Genomic DNA, 24,764 nt, shown 5'->3' with positions numbered 1-24,764 from the left:
GCATAACAGCCATTCGCCAAATGGGGTATAGATTTCATGCAATGTAACCCCACCTCGGCCAGGGGGCATGGGTATATGATAGTCGCAGTTGACTATTTTATCAAATCGGTCGAGGGGATGCCTACATTAAACAACAGCGGCAAAATGATCGCTCTTTTCTTTTTCAATCATGTAGTCTCCAAGTTCGGCATTCCACAAGCAATAGTCACAGATCATGGATTGCATTTCCACAATCGCATGATGGTTGAATTGGCCACCATATTAGGATTGTCCCATGACAGCTCTACTCCGTATTATCCACAAGCAAATGAGCAAGTTGAGGCGATCAAAAAAGTCCTAAAACACATGCTGCAAAGGATGATTGGAGTCCATAAACGGAGTTGGCACCTAATCTTGTACTTAGCCTTGTGGGCATACCAGACATCGGTAAGAAATGTGACCGGATTTACACCCTTTCAGCTGGTGTATGGCCTGGAAGCAATCTTACCAATTCAGTGTCAAATTTCATCTCTCAAGCTCGTAGTTGACCTCCTCCCTGGAACTTCAGAGGAAGAGGCTCGTTTCTTAGAGTTAATCCAACTGGATGAAACCCATCGTGACGCTGACTTGGCTAACGAAGCACATAAGAAACAGGTGAAAGCACAATTTGATAAGAATGTCAAACCCAACATTTTCTCAGAAGGTGAGCTGGTCTTGCTTTACGATTAGGAATTCGATAAATTGAGAGCAGGTAAGTTCCAGTCTTTGTGGATGGGTCCTTACATTGTTAAGTGTGCATTAGCAAAAGGAGCCTAGGAGCTAGTAGATTATGATGAGATTCCACTATCGCAACCCCGAAACGGGTTGTACCTTAAGTGTTACTATGCTTGACTCGGCATGGTAACCTCTTCATGTGCTTTTGTTACATTTTTGTTTTCGTTAAGAGTGATCATTTTGGTTAGGTAATCCGCTTTTTAATTTTTTTGCAGATGTCAAACCCATTGGAATCATTTGTTGGATACACTGATGGGGCGAGTCATAGTACGTGGAACCTATCTTCTGCAGCTTGGGACATCTTTGATCCAAGCGGTGAGTTAGGGAGTTTCAGAGAAGTGTGTATTGGTCAATCAACGAAGAACATCGCTGAATATAGCGCGTTGATAGAACTCCTCTCTGATGCCATCGCACATGGCATATGCTGACTTGTCGTTAGTCTAGACTCACAGCTCATCATTCTACAACTTACTGGCATCTATTCCATTCGGAACCCAACTATCTATCGTATGTTCCTAAGGGTCAAGATTTTGGAAAGGCATTTATATTCTATGCAATATCAACATATTTCCAGAAACTTAAACACATTAACCGATTCATTAGAAAATTATGTGTTAGATAGACATTTGCAACATTTGTAAAAGAAAATCATTTCATCAATAACCTCATCAGGATCATATAACTTAACCAAAATAAAGCTTCAAAAATTAAAAATATATATAATTGTTTATAGTTTGTACATAGTGTTCTGTGTCCAGGACAAAATCGGTCATATGACCCAAAAAGTCAAAAAGCAAGGGGGAACCCTAATCTAATGGTGCTGGTGATAACTAGTCACCGCCTATGCAATCATGCGCAAGAGCCTAGTCCATCGGCTCGGCACGCCAGTGGTATGGCGTTGTAATATCAAGGGCAGCTCATCAGTCCTCACATCTGGAATACCGAGTGTAAGACCCTCGATCTGATCCTACAACACTACAAGCATCTCGGATACATCTAGGTCACGAAGAATAGCCCTCCCTACAGCCTCTCCCGCTGGAATGGTAGCTGCTGCTCGTGGGCGCACTAATGGTCGCACAAGCCCGATATCTACATAAGCACATGAGTCTTGATTAGTCTTGATAAACATTTTAAAAATCACAAGAACATTATAAAAGCAATAAACAGAGATATGGTCAAATATTTTTACCTATGACACCCCACTACTCGCCAGCCGGCAGCACCAAATCTGGGTCACCCCAGAAATCCATCCCGGCATATGGATACTCAGCATAAGCCATCTGCTAACAATTGAACCACTCGAAGAAAGCATCAGTGAATGAAACCTGCGATTGAACAACATGTCTGGCCATAAGGTCAACCCATCTCTGCATCCGTGGCTCAGTCGGTGGTGGCAGGCAGAGTGAGATGTACTAGGGCTGCATCAGTGGGATCCTCTCCAAGGTGAAAGTGGTCAAAATAGAACCATAGCCAAAGTTATTAGATATTCTATTTTCACCTTGGTAAGCTGTTCTTTAATCACTGGAAGTACTGCATCACACCAGTTGAATACCTTGGGTTCGATACATTCCAAGGCGTACTCCATATAGGATTTGTTGGCCAAGTGAAGGGCCACGCTACCAGCCAATCTAGCAAAATTGAATAAAATAGTCTTCAAGGACCGGTCGGTGACATCTCTGATACTGATCTTGCCATCCCTACTCGGTTGAGATCCTTCTCTACAGTATCAGCGAATATAATCCCTCACAGATTTACCCCCACGGGCAGAACTTGATAGTGAGATAGGGGCACTATGCCTCGATAAACTGGTTAAGAAGTAAATGTCCTGAACGGTCATGGGGATGGATTTGCCTCTCATCTGGAAAACTTGGTTGGTAGGATTCCATTGTCATGCGGAAAGAGTCAATTTTGCAGACAAAACCAACCTCCCTAGAAGCTAAGGCTTTCTAGTGACAAACAAAACAATCAAGCACTATCCTTCCCTAAATATGCATTTAAGATACAAGCAACCAGGTGTTTAAAACATACCTTTAGTCCAACGCTATTTGTAGCAGTCCAGCCTCTCCGATTCGGATGAGCTCCTCCTTCTCTTTGAAACCTGCATTCACTATCAAGAAAATGATTACATAGCACCTGAATAACTCATAAAATAAAACATATTCATCATAAAGACCAAGGAGTATATGAAACAAATTATAAAGAACAACTTGTTGAGAAGAATGAACTTAATTGTATTAATTGGAAACAAAAGAAACCTTACAACCAGTGCCTTGGTGTTGTGCAGGTCCCTCCCAGGGTCCAGCAAGAGTTCTCCAGAAAGGATGGGAATCTCTCCTCCAAAGCTCTATAAGGGAGTCCTAATTTTAGCAGCATCTACCCTTAGGAATGTTCAGCTTTCAACTTCCCCTCCCTCTGGCCCAATGCCTGTATTTATAATGCTTTGGAGGAATTTAATCAGGTCCACCATCAATGGGATAAGCCCCTCTTTCAATGGGATAGCTCCCCTCTTGATGGGATAAGTTCCTCTTTCTTTGGGATGCATGAACCATCTAGAGGCACTCAATACACGTCAAACCATCTTCTAGAATACTCTAGAATCAACCACAAGTAACGTTTTTGAAGTAAAACTCGCGCCTTTTGACCTTTACAGGAGTACGCACCCACCCCTTTACAGACAGAGCGTACAAGTACGCAGGTATTGTGAACTTGAGGTGCGTACACGTAGGTAAGGCTAAGAGAAACTGCGTAACCAGAGTTAATTGACTTTTTAAGGACTTTCTCTCTTTCTTGGAGTTTGACATGATGAGTAGAGGTATAAGACTTGCCAAGGAGGATAGTATGATAGTTGATGGAGCCATACTAACTGCAAATAGTCATGGTGACAAATTTTAGTGTAACAGATTGCCCCCTAAATTGCGAAGCCGGTAGTAGATTAGGGTTTCAAATCATCTAGGAAGGGTGAAGCACTTTATCATTTCAAGGATTATCTTGTGGAGAGCCGAGTCAGAACCTGCAAATATTCAACACAAAATACATATATAAGATCGTATCATCGATGAGGTAGGCATTCCCATACTCAGATTGAAAACTTTAACTAACAAACTAACTACTGCTCTGATATAGGAATGATTTCGCAGTACATCATAATCATAGACTCATGTAGACACAGTATGGACGCAGCCATCTATTTATGATTAGTCTACTGTATAATGAACACAAAACTCCTTGCAGCCTGGATGGTGGGAACTAGATCCAGGGTCTTCATTTCTACTTCCCGAAATAGTACGATTCTATCCATACGAATAAATGAGTTGATGTCGAACATGGTAGAAACCACTTGATTACCAGTCAATGATGTAAACTGTTAACAAGTGTGAGAGAGACCACCAGTGATGTCAATGGTTCTCAAAGTACCCAGTACAATCCATGAGATGTGAATAGATGTGTTGATGTCGAACATATCATGGAATCCTTCGATCGAAAGCCAATGATGTAAACTGTCGTCAAAGGCGAGAAACCTGCCATTGATGCATGCAGATTTCAAGGTACTGACGATTTCTAGGTCATCTTTCTAGATAATGTGCTGATGTCAATAGAAAGCGACCTGTTGCAGGCAAGCCCACAACGCAAAATCATACATCAAGTTGAAGAAATGTAGCTGTAAGGACTGACTCAGGGATGGTCAAGATGGATGACAGGCATTTTGTAGATGAATGGTTTATTTGTAGTGACCTCTTGAACACATAACTACACGACAGATGGCTTGGTGACAATTGACCCAAAGTTAATCCCCAGAAACGGTTGAAGACTTTCAATGTGGTTTGATCAACTAGTAGGCAAAGGATTTCCCAACCCAGGTGAATGAAAAAGTGTCGTGTTCAAGAGTGGTAATAAGGTTTTTCTGTGACATAGGATAACAAATAGGCTCATTCTTCTCTCTTTTCCCCCACCATTTCTGCCAAGTACCTCTTTATTTTTTTACAAGCTTGACGAGGATAACATATGCTTGATTATAAGCTCATCCTTCGGATGAGTCCAACTTAGTTTAGATTCGAACCCTAAGAAGGAGTGGTTCGCTCCTGTTTGTAATCGAACAGGTCCTTTACTGTGAAATTTTAACGAGTCCAGTATAGGAGAAACTCGGCGTTTTTCAATTTTAGAGAGTCTGAAAAAACTAAAGAAGACTCCAAGGTTGAACTTTTTCATAAATTTGTGTCTCCCAAGCCCGAAAAAAGTATAAAATAATACTTGAGAGAACCTCTTGATCTTAATGACCAAGGAGTACTTTCATGATTAGTGCCTTTGACCTGAAAAGTAAAAAGCGATCAAGGACACGTTGTTTTATTTCCAATATCGAATTTGAAACGACAAAAAATCCGGCAATCTTTTCGTGTTTTTACGGTCAGAAAAGGGCTATAAGAGGACCGTCTTTTAATTCTGTTTTAACGAGTGTAAAAGAAACGCTCGGCAATATTTTCATGTTTTAGGAGTCAGAAAAGGGCTTAAAGATGACTCTGATGTTTTTGTTTGTGAACAATGACAATTTTTCCTGAAAATCCTTTTATCCTACACAAAAACCAACACATTACTCATACCTGTTTAAAGATAGATAAAACTACTTTGAAAAATACCTTTTCATGGTGAAAAATAAAAAAAATTAGCATTTATTTACCCAAAAAACTTATAAAAAGGGCTTTTACCAATTCATTTTTACCATTTTACTGTTGAGGAGAGAAAAAGGGCTTTTGGCAAGAAATTTTTCGTGGACATTGCGGAGAATCCGACCATCGAAATCGAACGCCGTCTCTTTCAGGTATTCTACAACATCCTCCTCTTCATTTCATCCGTTTAGAATTCGTTTTTAAGCCCTAGATTCATTTTTTGGAGGCTTTGGGGTTTCAAGGTCCACCTTTCAGGGTATGCAGGTGCTCCACTAGTGACCTGCGTACCCCGACATTTTCTCAGTTGGGAAAATGCCGGGCGTATGCACCTTGCCTTAAGGGAACCTGTGTACCCACGCTCTATTCCTAAAGGCGGGGTTCATACCCCGTAAAACGAATTTTGAAACCCCCATTTCTCCAAAATGGACCAAAAAATTTTAATTTTATGGACTCTAACAGATGTTTTATGGTGTGTAGATTGCCCATCATGCTTGATTGGCATGAGAGAGAACACGAAGATGTTGATTTGGCTGCCATTAATCATCAACCATCCATTGATGCTTTGAAGGCATGCGGCCTCTATAAATACTGGGCCATACATGGCATGAGGGCCCAGGTGCGCTTTCTAGAGTGGCTGGTTGAAAGGTGGAATGTTCAAGATCAGTGCTTTTACATTGGAGGGCACCAGCTCGAGATAGAGCCCTCAGACATTTATTTTCTCACTGGTTTTCCTAAGAGAGGCGAACAATTGACTTTGTACAGGACTAGTCCGGGTGGCCAGTCCATCACTAGTCTCCGTCTAGAGTGGTGCAATAATCAGAACCAGGAGAAGGGGACAGAGATCAAAACTATATCCCGACCTGAACTTATGGTGATTGCCTTTACAGTTACCAGACTTTGCAGGGCTGCCGCTTTGCACATTGCCACTAGATCCCAGATGCGGATGGCGATTGATTGCTATCGAGGCACCATTTTCAACTGGTGTGATGCTATGTTGGCCAATTTAAAGGGCCAACTGACTAGGGAAAAAAACGGGCAACTAAAGACTTTTGGTTATGGGCCTTTAGTTGTGAGTTTCGCTCTAGAGAGGGTTCCGATACTGATCCCGCAGCATCTCACTGTTGAGGTTGGGCCTCCCCGAGAGCCTAAGTTGATGCGATGGGTTGCGGTGATGGCCCGTCATCCTGATGAGGGAGCGGGGGTCGTTCGATTTACTCCAGAGTATTTTCGCTGGTTAGAGGACCAGGTTTTTTCGATGCAGGATTTTCCTTATGCCGGAGTTGATTTTCAAGGAGATCCGGACATGGTTCTTCCACCGGGAGAACAATGGGACGACACAGGTAATTCATTTTTCACAAGTTTTTAAATTATTTATTTTTTTTGTTTTATATATCGTCTCAAAACTGACAGTAAAAATTCTCAAAATGCAGATGTAGGCCCACGGCGTCCAGCCAATCTCCGGCATTTCGAGAGGAGACAACCAGTTGCACCGGCACCAGTCCCACAGGACGAGGCTACAGAGATGTTAGCTGAGTTGGAACAAGACTTAGAGCATCTGACGGCAGATATACCAGAGACTACTATAGATGATATTCCTATCAGGCTTCAGCGCTATGTAGTCGGAGTCCCAGGACCTTTTAGGAGGTTCTTGTGTAGGGTAGCCCGTGCAGTGGTGTCGTATAGAGAGCATCACCAATGATTAGATGGTCACTTTGTAGACACATGTGACATTTTGGTTTTTTGTACTTATCATTTTTGCCGATCATAAGGTGTTTTTCAACCTATGATCGAAGACGATGTATATTTGACACACTCCTATCTATATATATATCATTAGTACCGGCTTATCTATTGAACATGTGTGATGAAATGTTTTTAAATTTACATGTATGATTATTGCAAATGTCTATTTAACATTCGAGAAGCAATTGCATCTGCTAATGTATTTAAAGACCTTGGAATATGCTAATATTCAATGTAATCAAATTCACGTTCCAAGAGACGCACTCTCAAAAATAACCTTAATAACACTGGATTTCTAATGGCATAGACTCTATTAAGCTGTAATACAACGAGTTCAGAATCTAACCTCACTATCAAACTCCGAATCCCAAATGAAATAGATTCAGACAATAACTCAATCACTGCACTGTACTCTGCAATGTTGTTTGTTGTTTGACCGAGGCTCACCCCATGCATAGAAACTAACTCGTCAGAGGGCGAATAGATAACCCAAGCTGCGGAAGAGATATTCCGTGTACTACGACAAGCACCATCAGCGAATCCAATGTATGTTTGGAGAGGCATCGACATCTGCAATATCAAGAGTAAAACCAAGATAAGTCAGAATAACGACGAAAAACACTCTCTAAGCTAAGCACACTTTCTAAACTAACAAACACACCAGCTAGAAAGAAAACCTAAGCTAACTAAAATCTTCATACCCATTAATTAAGCATAATACCTCTTTAAGTAAAGTCCATTTCTGGGTTTACCCAAAGAGTCCCCGTCAAAGTCTACCAGCTCATAGGCCCCTTTTTCTAGCTTTCGCTTGACAATATAGGGCCCATGCCACATAGGAACGAATTTTCCAGCACCTAACTTATCATTAGCTTGATCATATAATAGCACTACTTCCGAAAAATTTCGAGGGGTCACATTTCGATCATACTGAGCTTTCATACGTTTTACGTGAGTCTCGATTGCTAATGTAGCATCACGTCGAGTCTCATCTAATTGAGCTAAGTATAATAAACACTTCTCCTCTTCGGAAGTAGCTGGAAGTAATTCGATGGCCATTTGCAGTGACGGGATTTCGCATTCAATGGGCAGCACAGCTTCCAAACCATAAACTAGTTGGAAAGGAGTGAACCATGTTGATGTTTTCACTGAGGTTCGGTACGCCCAAAGCGCGGAAAATAACATGTTGTGCCAACTCGACCAGTGAATACCAATGATTCGTCGGATCATGATAACTAAAACTTTGTTCATGGACTCAACCAGACCATTCGCTTGTGGATAATAATGAGTTGAACTATCGTGACACAAACCAAGCTGGCCTGTAAGTTTTGTCATCATAACGTTTCGAAAATGGTGCCCATGGTTAGTGATTATCGCTTGTGGGACACCAAACCTAGCAATAATGTGATTGAATATGAAAATTGCAGCTGTCTTGCCGTCTGCCTCGAATGTAGGCATCGCCTCAGCCAGCTTAGTAAAATAATCAACCGCAAGGATGATATACGCATGCCCCCCGGCCGAGTGAGGGTTACATGTAATAAAATCGATACCCCATTTGGCGAAAGGACCAATGGCGATTATAGGGTGGAGAGGAGCAGGTGGAGCGCGCATCTTTCGATCAAACACCTGACAATTGTGGCATTTCCAGACCGCTGTAATACAATCTTTAAACAAGGACGGCCAGAAGTAGCCAGCGCGCAATATCTTTTGGGCTGTGGCATACCCAGACATATGACCGCCACACGCTCCAGAGTGACAGTCATTGAGAACCCTTTCAGCTTCCTCGTGAGTTAAGCAACGTCGAAAAACCAAATCCGCCCCACGATGATAAAGAGTATCTCCAATAATTTTGTATTGTTGGGACTGGAATCGAATTCTCCGACATTCCGACTTTGAAACTTCGGGCCGAAAGGATTGGGTCTGGAGATAGATGATTATATCCCCATACCACGGATCTAAAGTGCTGATTAGAAACAAAGATTCATCCGCAATGGGCTCCTCTGCCACAGTTTCCGTATCAGCACGCGCGGAAGTCACACATTAACTCTGCAAAGACTAAAGATTTCTTAGACTTAGATTTCTCAAACTCCAAGTCGAACTCCTGCAGGATAACTATCCATTTGGAGTACTTGCCCCCTAGCAATTGTTTAGTCAAAATGTAGATCATAGGGTTGCAATCCGAAATGACTGTAGTTTTACGGAGTAAAATGTAGTGACGGAAACGTTGGACAGCTTGAACGGCTGCCAATGCCAATTTCTCCACATGTGAATATTTCAGCTCAGTTGGGTTTAATGTCCGACTAAGGTAATATATTACATGTTCCGTTCCAAATTCATCTTCCTGAACTAAGACCATTCTGATGGTGGAATGGGAGGCGGCGAGATACAAAAAGTAATCCTGGTTGTAGTTGGGAGGATGCAGCAACGGTGCATGGGTCAACGCGTGCTTGAGTGCATCAAAAGATTTCTGAGCTATCTCATCACAAGAGAATTGAGCGTTCTGTTTCAACAACCGGGTGAAATCCTTTGTAACCTCGGCGTAGTTAGGAATGAATCGACGTAAAAAGTTTGCTTTCCCCTGCAAACTTTGGAGTTGGCGAAGACTCGAAGGAGGAGGCAATTTGATGATAGCTTCTACCTTTGAGGGATCGATGCGAATACCGGCTTTTGAAACTACAAATCCTAGCAATCGTCCCACTTCTATACAGAAGACACATTTGTGTGGGTTCAACCGAATTCGATAATGCCTACACCTCATGAAAATTGCTCGTAAATGGACAAGGTGATCAGCTCGACGTAAAGAATGAGCAGGCAAATCATCGAGATATGGTTGCACAATGTGTTTGATGTCATGAAATGCATAAGACATCGCCCTTTGAAAAGTTGCTTCGGCATTCTTAAGACCAAAAGGTAATTTGCAGTAAGAAAATGTCCCCCATGGACAAATGAAAGCTGTTTTTGGTTGATCAGCAGGTAGAATATTGATTTGATTGTAACTGGAAAAACCGTCCGTAAAGGAAAATATTTCACTGTCGGCACAATCATCAATTATTTGATCGATATAGGGCGTTAGGTAGTTGTCTTTTGGACAAGCTCGATTAATATTCCTATAGTCGATGCATATTCTTATTGTTCCTTGTTTCTTGTTAACTGGAACAATATTCGATACCCAATCCGTTAACGAGATCGAATAAATGAACGTTGCTTTCAACAACTTCTCAACTTATACTTTAATTGCAGCCGCTTTTCGTGGGTGAATCTAATGCAAATGTTGCCGGACGGGTTTAGCGTCCGGGTAAGTCTTGATCTCATGGACAAAAATCGCGGGATCAATTCCTGGCATTTCCTCATAGGACCAGGCAAACACGTTGCGGAATTCTTGAAATAGGGCCTTGTATGTTTGAATTTCGTCATTTGTACATGAGGCACCTATATGAATGTTCTCAACAATTCCAGGCTTGACTGAAATGTCAATGGGAATAGTATGAGAGATGTTTCCCAAATTCAACTCTGAATCAGGATGTTTCATTGGATTCTGAGCTTCTTTGACAAATTCAGTTGTAAAGATTGATGAGAAATCATTTTCAAAATGATCATCCTCAGGTAAAAACGAAGATCTATGATGGAGATCTTCGCATGGTAAATCGTCTACACATAGGACTTCACGAAGTTGCTCGTCAGATGACACAACTTTGGGAAACGCTATTAACTCCGAGGTTGACGTGAAAAATGATTCCTCACGGACCACATTCATTTGGTCGATTTTGGTTGAACGCGGGTCGGTAAAAGACTGCACGGCTTCATAGGCAATTTCATATGGACTCAAAGGCATAACATCACCAAATGAGTCTATTTCAGATTCAGAAGGGACGATCCAAGGATCATCATAAACAATGGTATCTGATGTAATCATATGAATGGATGCAAATGAAGACATTGCGTTGATTGGAGGAAAAGGAAAAGTTCCCAGTAAACCGGAATCTTTAACTAATCCTACTCCAACATCCTTATAAGGGATAGTCGTTTTACCAACATGCTGGATACTTTCTAACGAGGCTGGGTCGGATGAAAAGTAAGCCAGTTGGTCTATTGTTACGATCTTGCCATTATGTGGAAACTTTATTACTCGGAAGACCGATGAAATGACCGCTGTCATAGTGTAAGACCAACTTTGACCCAAGAGAAGGTTGTAGTCCAGAGGGGTATCAACCACCTCCACATCTAGACTAACGGTTTTTCCTTCAACCCCTATAGGAAAATCCTATAGAATGCCAAACGGATGAAACCCACGGCCATCAAAGGCCTTAAGAATTGTCGGGGATTGATTTAGTGAAGGAGAGCCAAGCGATCTCCAACACTGTATCGACATAATACACGTGGAGGCTCCCTCATCAATTACAGTTCGATGAATAGGCCTGTTTTTTACTATCACTGGGATCTGGAAAGCCATTTTATGAGGCAAACGCGGTGTACTATTCTCTAGATCAAAGATTATTAGGTTCGGGTCCTGAACGTCAATAGCTCCTATAGCCGACAAAAGTAATTTGCGTTGTGCTGGGCATGATTGCAGCACTTCCAAAGCCGACATTGCTGAGGGTAAAACAGCTAAGTCATCAACAATGTTATAATTCTGGGCCGCTCTCGCATGTGGATTGAAAGCAGACTTTCTAAGTATACCCTTGGAAGGTGGCTTGATTACTAAGTCGAGGTTAGGTTTCTCGATATGTAGTGGATCGGAACCGGGAGCTGAGGTTGATGGGTTAGAATGAGAAGATTCTACTTCTTTGCCATCAACAGGACTTTTACTACTATAATCTTGCGATCGAGTCGCAATCCGTACATGAGACATCATCAATATGGGTCCTTCACTGGCATTCGAGGAAGAACCTATCATCTTACTCTCCTGCTTTGGAAATGGATCTTTCAAAACAGCAGGAGTTGGGGAACCTTTGACGATTTTCACAACCTCTTCCCGATGAGGGCAATCTCTTGTAAAATGATCCTCTTCACAAATAAGACAAGGATAACGAGGTTTGTGCTTTTCGTCATTGGTTTCCGACTTTTCAGTTTTCTCCTTTGGAGTTCTGTCTGCTTTATTCTTCTTCTTACCTTTCTTTTTCCCACCGTTTTTTGATTTAGCCGTAGATGACTCTACAGCGTGAATATCTGCAGAAACTTCAGCAGAAGATTCTCCTGTCGGGGAGTCTGGTAAGGTTATAATAGGAGAAGAATTCTTTGAGGATTTCTTCTTACTTTTAGTATTCATCGTACCAATCATACCATCAGCGGCATGAGACCCCGAAGGAGCAGCAGCGATTTGATTTGACTTAGGAAGATCTGGGATCTTTTCGTGTAACGTACCTGACTGAGTATAAACTAAGTCAAGGTACTGCGCTTGAGCAATCACTTGCTCCTCAGTAACTACTCTGGCCTTAGCTACGTCTTCAGTAATCTTCGGTAACAATGATTTAACAAACCATTCAGCTAAGATTTGGTCCGGGATAAAAACTTTCACTAACTGCCTTCAACGTCTCCATTCATGAATATGATCGGAAATATAAGTGGACGTCGATTGTTTTAATGAAGTTAGTAACTCCGTGCCATTATCATATCTGACCGACAATTGAAAATGAGTTAGGAACGAGGTAGCTAACTGGCTAAAGTTATAAAAAAAGGCCCGTGGTAACTCAATGTACCACTTGGCCGCGAGACCAATGAGTGTACGCTGGAAAAGACGTAAGCGGATCGAATCATCCGAGATGGAATTAGAGGCACACCAGAGGTGGTAAGTCATCACATGATTCGACGGGTCCTCTCCAGAATTACCTTCGAACTTGGGTATGTCATTGGGCAACTTATTTGGCATTGGCGGCCAAAACGGAAGATAATTTATTGGATCGTTCGTTAGGCGCGACAAGTCTGGTAAATCCAAAGTTGCAATAAACGGTAATTGCCGATTAGGATCCCTAAAACTCTGGGTCACAAGACCAGTCCTAGGAGGAGGATATCTAGGATAACTAGGAATAGGAATCGCGTTCGGGATATTGTATCCTCCTAGAAAACCAGGATTAACCGGACCGTACTGGGGTTGTTGTGATTGTTGATAAGTGTACCGAGGATACGGTTGATACTGGTAAACTGGCTGCTGGATAGCAGGACCGTATTGATACTGTCCCTGGTACAGTTGATAACTGAATTGTGGTTGACTAGTGACAACCGTACTTAAACCAGGTTGTCCTATAGGCATCTAAGCCATAGTTTGAATCGTAGATCTAGACGATGGTAAAGATGTCTGTGGAGTAGTTACAGAGACAGTAGAAACTGGAGCCATCGATACTCCAGAAGTAAGTGGGGTAGATTGAACAGATGTTGCGGTAGTTGCAACAGTCGTTTGAGATGGAGTGCTAGGTGCAATAGGTGACTAAGAAACTACCGAAGATACAGAAGTTTGAATATTAGACTGGACTGGTTGCTGGGGTGAACCAGAAACTAAGGTTTGTCCAGTTTGAGATGACAACTGTACACTTGGCTGCAACACTTGTTGAACTTGCGATGGATCCCACACTATGTTCATTCTGGGGTATTGACCCATAACAGGTTGAGGATATTGAGATCCATAACCGGATTGAGGGTAGGATTGATAATTGAAAGGTACATTTCCCGTACCTTGAACATAAGATTGACCTTGGGGTGGTTGGTAACCTTGACTCAAGTACTGACCTTGGGGTAGATACCCTTGAGGTAAATACTGATACTGAGGTTGACCTTGAGGTATAAATTGATACTGAGGTTGACCTTGGGGTACATATTGAGGTTGGGGTTGACCTTGAGGAATGTACTGCACCACGGGTACATACTGTCCTTGAGGTTGCCCCCCAGACACAATTTGCGTACCTTGAGGTTGCCTCCCAGGCGTTAATTGAGGCTGCCCCCCAGGTGGTAATTGGCCACCTTGAGGTTGATAACTGGGAACTGAACCTGACATCATGTAAATGTCTCCTACACCCAACGGTTTATTACCATTATTTCCAGTTAATAACCCTTGTTCAATGGGTTGAGGAGATGCCCCCGCAAAAGTACCAGAAAGTGACTGATACCCAGAGGGAACAGAAGGACCGCCGTACAAAAAAGTTTCAGGTGATTGAGTAAACATGGACGATTGACCTGACATATTTACAGGAGTATAAATACCTCTAGGTGGATAAGGAGTATGAGGTGGAGAAAAACTTGATCCTGAGTTGTCTAAATAATTAGTTAAAGAAAGATACCAAGTAGTACTTCTAGGTGGACTGTAAAAAATGGATTCACGCTCCCTTAGATCAATAGTAGGTTGATCTTCAGGGATAGGGACGCCTATTTCTTCTTCTGGAGCAAGTTCTTCAATAGCTATCAAACCAGAAGGAAGATTTTCGGTGATGACTCTTTCTACCCTAGGTGAATCAGGAACACTAGAAGTTGGAGTAACAGGTTCAGATACTTCAGGTTCTTCGCCTATATCACTAGTAGATGAAAAACTACCAGCAAGCTTGGAAACTGCAATAGCTTCAGGATTATAACATGTTTCTAGACTTTGGTAATCAGGATGAACTACCAACGAAGACTCTCCTTCTTCAGGCGAACCTACTTTACTGCCACTAGGAGTTACAAGGACTTTCAAACCTTCGTAATGACCCGGAACTTCTTCAGGAGGTTGGCCCCGAAGTCTACGAGACCTCCTCAACGAATCAGCCACGGTTACAACTTCAGGAGACTGGCCCCGAATTCTAGGGGACTGTCTCGGTAATTCAGCCACAGTTAAAAAATTTTAACTACTGCACATGCAAACAAAGTAAAATCTCAAAGCAAACCGCCTAAAGTCTCTAAAGAACCAAAAAAATTCGAATCACACGCCTAAAGAATCTAGGGCGTCAAACCATAAAAAAACAGTAACCTTCCGGACCGAAAACACTAGTTGGTGATGAAGCCCAACATCGTCGAATTCAGTACAGAAGTGGCGGGTGGAACAGTTATCCCGGAAACCTGCTTAATGAATAGACTGGCACAAGTTCCTCCACTTTAACCGTCTCGAGTGAAGTGAACCCCCCAGAAAATCCAAGTGAGTCTAGCCGACGTCTGCTCCAGGTACAGTGGGATCTTCCCTCCACTGTCACCTCGGGTAGAACCCTAAAGATAATGCTCACTAAGGTCACCGACAGCAACAAATACACCTGGGGGAACAGTCTACGATCCGATAGCACGCAAGGGTAGAGTAACAAGCTCAATCCCCTTATCGGCTCCTTGACAATAATCCAAGGTTTACCGACAAGTGACCCCAGGCTCCTCGACAATAATCTGAGGTTTACCGTTTGTAGTATGTGCGTATCTAGCGTCGTTCCCAATGAAGGAGGATTGATCCCCTCACTGGTTCGGACACGATCTCGTGCTTCTCCTTTAAGAGGAGCTTTCCCAGAGCATAAATGTAATAGTTGGATTTATCCTACCACAAGATGAGCTACTTTTTTGGTTTTGTTGTCTTGGAGAGTTAATTACTCTCCTACTCCAAGACACTAGCCTGATCTATATTGGTGTTTCAGAGCCCTAGTAAATAAAAAGTTACTAAGTTAATTTTATGGCTTTTCTTTAGGACAAAAGTTAGTGGAGATGAAACTGATGGTGTGTAGACTCGACTCAAATCCACTAAAAAGATGCACCTAAGATGATTTAAGCTATTTTTCTTTTTCAATGAATTCCCTGGCTAAGAGAGTTCGAGAGTGCAAAATTTACAAAAACAACTTTCTTGGAAAAGACAATCAAAGAAACAATCTCTTTATCTTTTCCAAAGCATACAACACATGACCACTAATTATTTCACGAAAATTCCTTTCTCTTTTCAAAGACTTCAAATGCCACTAAAAAAAACTTTTCTACAAAAGAGATTTTTGTATTTTTTCCTATATTAACAAAGCATGTAAAACTACTTAAAAAAATCAATTTTAACAAATCTATGAAACTCAAATCAATTTTACCTAAAAGCAAATCTAAGAGAAATTTACCTAAAAGCAAATCTAATGAGGAAAAAAGCTTACAAAATATAATTCCAGGATTTTTTACTCAGTTACAATTCAACCAAGGACCAGTTCATGCAGAATCATAAACCAATCAAAAACAAAAATCAAAATCTTTTGTTCTTTTTCTTAAGAATGAAATTCACAGCTTTAACAAACAAGCTTTCTCGAAATTCCGCAAAGAGACAACACAAAGGTAGGTTTCTCACAAAGGTGGATTTTACGAAAGGTCCGACTCCTAAGAAGACTGAAAAGACCAGGGAGATCCAAGATTTTTACAACTTCTAAAGCCAAAGTCACTACAAGACCAAACAAAAATCAACCCTAGGGCTAGAACTTCTATGAACTTCACTAAAACCCTTGATGCTAACAAAACAAGCTTAGGTGAAGATCTCTGACAGGTAACCAGTGGATCTGGGTAGTAAAAACAAATTATAAACAAAATCTAAGAGGCAAAATGGAAACAATTGGAAATTTTTCAACTTTTGACAGGGTACGCAGGCAGCCTGTTTGCACAGGTGCGTGTACGCTCTGTGTACAAAGCTGCAGTGCGTACAGGTACGCACTGTGCTTAACTCAGAGGGTGCGTACTGCTCTCAAAACCAAGAAAACTAAAAACTAACTTAACCCTAAGCTATTCCACCCAAATTCACAGTCAATCATTCAAAAACCAGAAAGAAATCGACTTTTCTCAAATCAAAGTATCAATCAAAAGAGAAATCAATCAAATCCATGGATTCCCCAGTGGAGTCGCCATTTTGTCATGTGGAAAGAGTCAATTTTGCGAACAAAACCAACCTCCCTAGAAGCTAAGTCTTTCTAGTGACAAACAAAACAATCAAGCACTATCCTTCCCTAAATATGCATTTAAGATACAAGCAACCAGGTGTTTAAAACATACCTTTAGTCCAACGTTGTTTGTAGCAGTCCATCCTCTCCGATCCGGATGAGCTCCTCCTCTTCGAAACCTGCATTCACTAACAAGCAAACGATTACATAGCACCTGAATAACTCATAAAATAAAACATATTCATCATAAAGACCAAGGAGTATATGAAACAAATTATAAAGAACAACTTGTTGAGAAGAATGAACTTAATTGTATTAATTGGAAACAAAAGAAACGTTACAACCAGTGCCTTGGTGTTGTGCAGGTCCCTCCCAGGGTCCAGCAAGAGTTCTCCTTTACTTTGATCAGCTCACCCACTTCCAAATGAAGCTAAGAAAGGATGGGAATCTCTCCTCTCAAGCTCTATAAGGGAGTCCTAATTTCAGCAGCATCTACCCTTAGAATGTTCAGCTTTCAACCTCCCCTCCCTCTGGCCCAATGCCTAGATTTATAATGCTTTGGAGGAAGTTAATCAGGTCCACCATCAATGGGATAAGCCCCTCTTTCAATGGGATAGCTCCCCTCTTGATGGGATAAGTTCCGCATTCTTTGGGATGCATGAACCATCTGGAGGCGCTCAATACACGTCAAACCATCTTCTAGAATACTCTAGAATTGACCACAAGTAACTTTTTTGAAGTAAAACTCGCGCCTTTTGACCTTTACAGGAGTACACACCCACCCCTTTACAGACAGAGTGTACAAGTACACAGGTATTGTGAACTTGAGGTGCGTACACGTAGGTAAGGCTAAGAGAAACTGCGTAACCAGAGTTAATTGACTTTTTAAGGACTTTCTCTCTTTCTTGGAGTTTGACATGATGAGTAGAGGTATAAGACTTGCCAAGGAGGATAGTATGACAGTTGATGGAGCCATACTAACTGCAAATAGTCATGGTGACAAATTTTAGTGTAACACCCATAAATCAAGGAAATACGGTAGCATGTTGATTTGTTGCCTCATGCTAGACATGCAGAAGAACTTGAGCAAGCCACAGTGCCACAGTGTAGTTACCGTACCCAGATCATGTAGGGAAACCATGTCCTCTTCTTCATGCTCGCATTCATGCCATGTAACAACCATTTTTCTCCAATGAATCTCTGAAAAACAAACAAGAGAAGAATTAGGATCCTAATTTGGCAAAAAACTAGAAAAATTTCCATGAAAAATTAGTGAAAAAGTTTTCCTCCTTGCGCCCATCGCACCCTAGCTGTGTACTAGGTGAGATGCATCCTAACTAGCAAGTGGCCAGCCAAGGATGCATCACATCTTTCGATGTATACTAGGTGCGATGGGGGTAGAACGAAATGTTCAAACCCAAAGGGCCCAGAAAAGCAGGAAAACATGCTTAGAATTCAAAAAGGAAAGAATGTAATTGAAGAGCTCAAGTTTAGCTCCTACCTGGTCTAGACAGTGCCAAAAATCGTCCACAGAATCTCCCAGAATTAGCTGATGAAAATCGAGGGGGAAAACACCTCCAGAGCTCCAACAGTCACAACTCCAAATGAAATGGTAAAATGAGGGGTAAAAAACTATTTTTAAGTTACCTTTCATGTAATTTAAGTAGGGTATTAGTTTTCTAACTCATTTTTCAAGCATATGTCCTCATTTCTAATCAGTTTGTTGGAGCAACTGAATAGGTAGTATGACTGTCAAAAGAACATAGTGTTAACGGTGAATCGAATATTGATGACGATTATCACGAGCAGTTTTATGCGAAGTTCAAGCTTGTTAAAAATTAAACCTAGCAATGAGCATATGTTCCACTAGAGTTTAAGCTCATTAAAAAATGAACCCAACTTCAGTAAATAACCATTGTGAATGCATTATCATCAGCTTTTGAGCCCTGGTCGTGTTCTTACTATCACCTCCACTCTGTTTTAGCCGATCATTCTCCTCCATTTGATTGTTTACCCCTTTTGAGGAACAGCTGCGATGAGTGATTCTTTTAGCCATCTTCTTAACACTGCTGCGATTGGAAAGTTCCAACCCTCATCTGGAACCAGTTGCTACCTGAAATATCACTCATTCCTCAAAAACGAGTCTCCTTTAAGCTCTTTTTATCTGACTCGTAAAATATGAAAAGATTGCCGAGCAATTGGCCTCTCCAGCTTGTTAAAGTGATTGGAAGTGCCATCCCTCCTCTAGATTTTAATATTTTTAGACCTGAGGGATTATTACACAAAACGATCTACCGTTTGTCTTGTTTGGCTCATTAAAACTATCGAACATTCATCCCTTTCACATTGTTTTATACTTTTTCGAACTTAAGAGATTATACTACGAAAAAGGAATATTGGAGTTTCCTTTTCGTCTCTTCTCAAACTCTCTAAAATTGAAAAGGACTAAGTTATCCTTGTCATTAAACTTGTTAAAATAATAGCGACAAACTTGTCCATTCAGACAAGAGTGAGTTTCACTGTCTCTAGGCTTGTTAAAACATAGCGACGGGTTTTCCCGAAGGACAAATTATAGAACAAGCATACATTATCCTCCTCAAGCTTGAAAAAAATAAAGAGCTACTAGTCAGAAATGGCTGGGGAAAATTGGGAAGAAAACTTGAAGAAACTTTATTGGATGCAAGTCACTCCTGAACATGACACTTTCACTCCATCACCATGATTGAGTCGGGTTAGGTTATTCCGTTCACCGGTCATATCACCATTGGTCCACCGTACCATCCACTTTTGAGGTTAATGCTACCAATCCATTTTAGTGTTGCTGATATGTTTAAGAGAATTCGCTCAGAGAATTCACCTACCCAGCTTGTGTCTCATCCACTGCAATAACTTCACGCTTCATTCTTTCATGACCGCCACCCTGAACCTTGTATCATCAGATTGTTTTCACCTCTACAAAATCATTTGCTCTGTTCCATGTCATAGATGTGGGATCCATCAATGCCCCCCTATGACGGGTCACTTCTTGTCGACATGAGTTCATTATCCAAGAAGCCGACCTAGGAACAACCCTTTTAGTACTTTGAAGCTTGCATGCCTCAATGGCAAGTTTCTCACTTCTAGCGATAGGTTTATATTAATGACTTTCGACCGAAAGTTTTTGCGTGGTGTTCAACATCGACTCATGTGTTCACATCATGTAAATTGTACTGCAGTACATTTAGGGTCATCATCATCATCAGTGATTCCTCTTGCTCCTATTAACAGCTTACATCATTGGCTGGTAATCAGACGGTGTCCTTCCATGTTCGACATTAGAACACCTTTTCACATGGATCGACTTGTACTTTCGGGCAAATATTGAATGAGTTTTGAAGACCCCAGATCTAGTTTCATCCATCCGAGCTACGATATATTCAGGAAAATAAAGACATCAAATGTACATCATTGCTGCACAGATAATCATCCAAACTAAGGGATGATGGCTCTACTAGAATCATCAGTCTTCACACAGACGGTTGTCTGTGCTATGTACATGAGAGTGAATTTGTCAAGCTGAGCATGGGAATGCCCGCCTTATCTAGATCATGAAAATATTATGAAGATAATGTATTTTATTTTATCCTATTACAGGTCACCTTCCAGTTCGAAAAACCTCAGATCCTCATTATAAAGCATTTCACCCGCAATCAAAAGATTTATGACCTCATGCTTTAGGGGGCAACTGTTATAGACATATTTGGGCACTGCAACCCCAGTCACATATGTCCATAAACCCAAGGGCTTCTAAGTCCCTAAAAGTGTTGTTTCATACCCTAAAGGAGCAAGGTCAACTGATTACATCATCTCCCAGAAGTTTTCCATGAAAAACCACTCAGAACTAGTCAAAGCAGGACCATACAGACTGCTCAGAGCAAAGGGTGTGATGCATCTCACCTGCCATGTGCAAAAAGTGTGATGCATACTAGATAGCCCTTCTGTAGGGTGCGATGAGTGAGAGAAGGCAAATGGAATAAGCAGTTTTCTAGCTGGAGACCCTGAGAATCTTCTATAAGCTTCTCATTTGACACTTGCCTCCTTGAATTCACCCAAGGATGAGTAAGAGATCATGAAATCTCCAATTGGAACCAAGAACTATCAGAGATATGACACTAATCAAAATCCCAAAAGCTAACTCACCCCGCTGTAAATATCTATATATGGATCCCTCATCCCAGAGATCCAGAGGTTGGAATTTGGTAATTTGCAAAGAGGTTCTGCTGGTTTCTCTTTGAAGACATTATTGGGTGATATTTCTTTGTATGAGGTGAAGATGGCTTTCAAGCTGGGAGGATGGAACTGGGTCAGACCAAGTGGTTGTAATCCTCTCTTCTACTACTTTTATCAATAAATCTATTTGAGTTTTCCTCCATATTCTTGTGTATCTCTGAATATTGTGTTGATATATGCATGTGTAAGGTCAATATATATATGATCCTATATTGTTTACAGTGATAGATCTATATGCTTTGATGGTATTATGCTATTGTGATTCTACAGGTACTCTTTGAACCAGGACAAGTAAGGAAGCAATGGTGAGATTTTGTCGAAGGGGAAAGGAAACAAACAAGGAGCCAAGCGAAAGACTGCGGTTGGTACTCTCTACTTCTTTCTCATCTCTCTATCGTAAAGGAAAACACAAGTAACTTTAGTTTTTTTGTTTCTAAGATAACTACCCGTCTTAATGGGACTAGCAGTTCTGAATAGACACTAGATTTCCTAGTAACAACAGGCAACCTAGGAGATTGCCCACAATTTTACAAACTGGACAATGAATAATTTTCACCTACGACCACCTCCATTCAGAGGAGGGAGGTCAAAACATTCAATCTCAAAATACTTATTCCAAATAGCCCCCACCATCGACGTAGCAAGCCTCCTCCCCATTGGACCACGAGTACATACACAATTGAAACAACAAATTCCCATAAACGTCGTGACTTAACATTTCCAACCCAAAAGCCTACCACACACACGAGATGCAAGGAAAAAGCCAACTACTCGATCAAACATATGGGCCAACACATCTATCGAAACCTCAAAGCCAACGCAACCACGGATGATGTGCACTTTGAAAGGAATGCCAACCCTTAACTTTACAATAAGGAGAACAACACCTCACATTGTTGGACAGAAAAAGCAAGCAAGAGGGAGGGTAGGTGGTTTACAAACAAACCCTTCCATTTTCCTCTTAAATGTATGCATCTCAACTGAAAATGCTAACACAGAAAGAGTACAAGCACAAGAAACTGGCACCAAAAACAACTGAACAATGAAGATGCTAGTAGTCATAGGGAGCCACACCACAACAACCCATACAACTCCGAGAACTTAGAGCAGAAGGGGAATTGTTCACATATGCCTCCCGGGACAAGCATGTCCAACATTACTTCTCATGTGCTACTGAGTGGGTATGGAGAGAACATGAAAATCGGCAACCCTACAAACCACCCAAGGTTATTCTTGAGGCAAACCCAAAAAACCAACTCAATTACCAACCCACCTTTCACACGAAAAGCAAAACCATCCCCACCAAATAGGGAGGAGGTGAATAATATAACAAGGAGCCAATTTCAATGGAGACACACATGGCTACCCAGCCCAGTCAAAATTTTATATTCACAACAACCGAGGGGCATGAAAGTGACATAGGCATGATAGAGTTTTGAGGTTTCCATCTAGAACCACAACAATGAAGGCTCAAAGGAGCGCCGAGCAAACTTTAACATTTTTATCGTTCAGATGGACAAGAGGGATGGGGACGACCATGGCCAACATTACCGCTCATGTGCTACTGAGTGGGGATGGAGAGAAGATGAAAATCAGCCACCCTACAAATGACCCAAGGCCATCGTTCAGGCAAACCCGACAAAACAACTCAATTACCAAGCCACATTTCACACAGAAAGAAAACCTATCACTTGTATCATTTGGACAGGGACGAGGGACCATGACAAGCCAGGAAGCCACACCACAAAAACCCATACAACTCCAATAACTTAGAGAATAGAAGGGGAATTGTTCACATATGCCTCCTGAGACGAGCATGGCCAACATTACCACTCATGTGCCATCGAGTGGAAATGGAAAGAAGATGAAAATCGGCCACCCTACAAATGAACCAAGGCCATCGTTCAGGCAAACACAAAAAAACAACTCAATTACCAACCCACCTTTCACATGAAAAGAAAACTTGTCACTTGTATCATTTGGATGGGCACGAGGGGACCAGTACGAGCTAGGGAGCCACACCACAACAACCCATACAACTCCAAGAACTTAGAGAGCAGAAGGGGTATTGTTCAAATATGCCTTCTGGGACAAACATGGCCAACATTACCACTCATTTTCTACCAAGTGGGGATGGAGAGAAGATGAAAATCGACCACCCTACAAACAATCCAAGGCCATCATTCACACAAACCCAAAAATATAACTCAACTACTAACCCACCTTTCACACGAAAAGAAAACCTGTCACTTGTATCATTTGGATGGGCACAAGGGGACCAAGACAAGCCAGGGAGGCACAGCACAACAACCCATACAACTCCAAGAACTTAGAGAGTAGAAGGGGAATTATTCACATATGCCTCTCGGGACGAGCATGGCCAACATTACTGCTACCGAGTGGGGATGGAGAGAAGATGAAAATCGAACGCCCTACAAATGACCCATCACCAGATGGGTCTTTTATTTGGAAATCTCTATCAGCTAAAGACAAATAATTTAGGTCCTTATGGGGTGCATTGAGGGGCATAACGTTCAGGGCTGCGAGAGCTTCCATGTTTGGTTCTTGTGCTTTCAAACCGGAATTTCAGGCTTCTATGGAAAAATGGGCAAAACAACTATTTTGGGTGTCCTGGTATGACAGCTATGGACTGATTTTACTTGAATGTGGCTCTTTTGGGTAGTATTAACAAAGAAAAAATGAAATTACCGATTCGGGAAGTGAATTGGGGTAAATACCTATTTTTAAAGGGGAACCGTGTAATACGCAGGTTTCAGGATGAGCTGCAGAGCAGGATGCTGGAGTTTTTTTGGCAGGTGGTAGATTGGACGTGATTTGCAATCAACTGGACATATCTTGCATGAAAACAATGCGCAGAAAAATGGATGAAAATGACATTTTATCATGGTTTTAACAAAATTTTGGCTTTGGCGGGACTTTTTGGCATTTATTATGCAGCTGACGTCAGTATGACAGGACATTTTTTCGTTTAGCAGAGGGTATGGAATGGTGATGTGGTAGTGATGTCAACAAGGATACAGTGAGAGGGCGGTAAGTGGTTTTGGCCCGCACCGCTTATTGGCTCCAGTGGTTTCGGACGGGGGGGGCGCGAGCAGTGTGGGCGATTAACATGTGTCCATGATACGGAAGTGATACCACCAGTTCCTTGGATGTTAAAGTGCAGTGGTAGAGGGGGTTGCAATACAGATCTTGACCATCGGATCTGGGGCCATTGGTCTGATGATTGACGCTCAGTGGAAGTGACAGAGGGTTATGGCGCGGGGGCCCAATGCAATAAATACTAATAAATCATATCGGGGCGGTGTTCATTGGTTGCGAGGTGGGTTTAGTTATTAATTAACCAGGTGTTAATTAATCCTTTTTGTGTGTGGGGAATGGTTCTTATAAGGTTTCAAATAAACCTATAATTGCATTGAAATAATAATATATGGCTTATAGTTTAGCTGGGGCAAGAGTAATACAGTAGTGGGGGGATTATATTATATAT

The sequence above is a fragment of the Pinus tabuliformis genome, chromosome 5_2, assembly GCF_031772625.1.
Source record: "Pinus tabuliformis cultivar Carrire ecotype Pingquan chromosome 5_2, CPIR1, whole genome shotgun sequence".
Classification (NCBI taxonomy): domain Eukaryota; kingdom Viridiplantae; phylum Streptophyta; class Pinopsida; order Pinales; family Pinaceae; genus Pinus; species Pinus tabuliformis.
The sequence above is the reverse complement of the archived record's forward strand: the minus strand, read 5'-3'. Positions refer to the sequence as shown.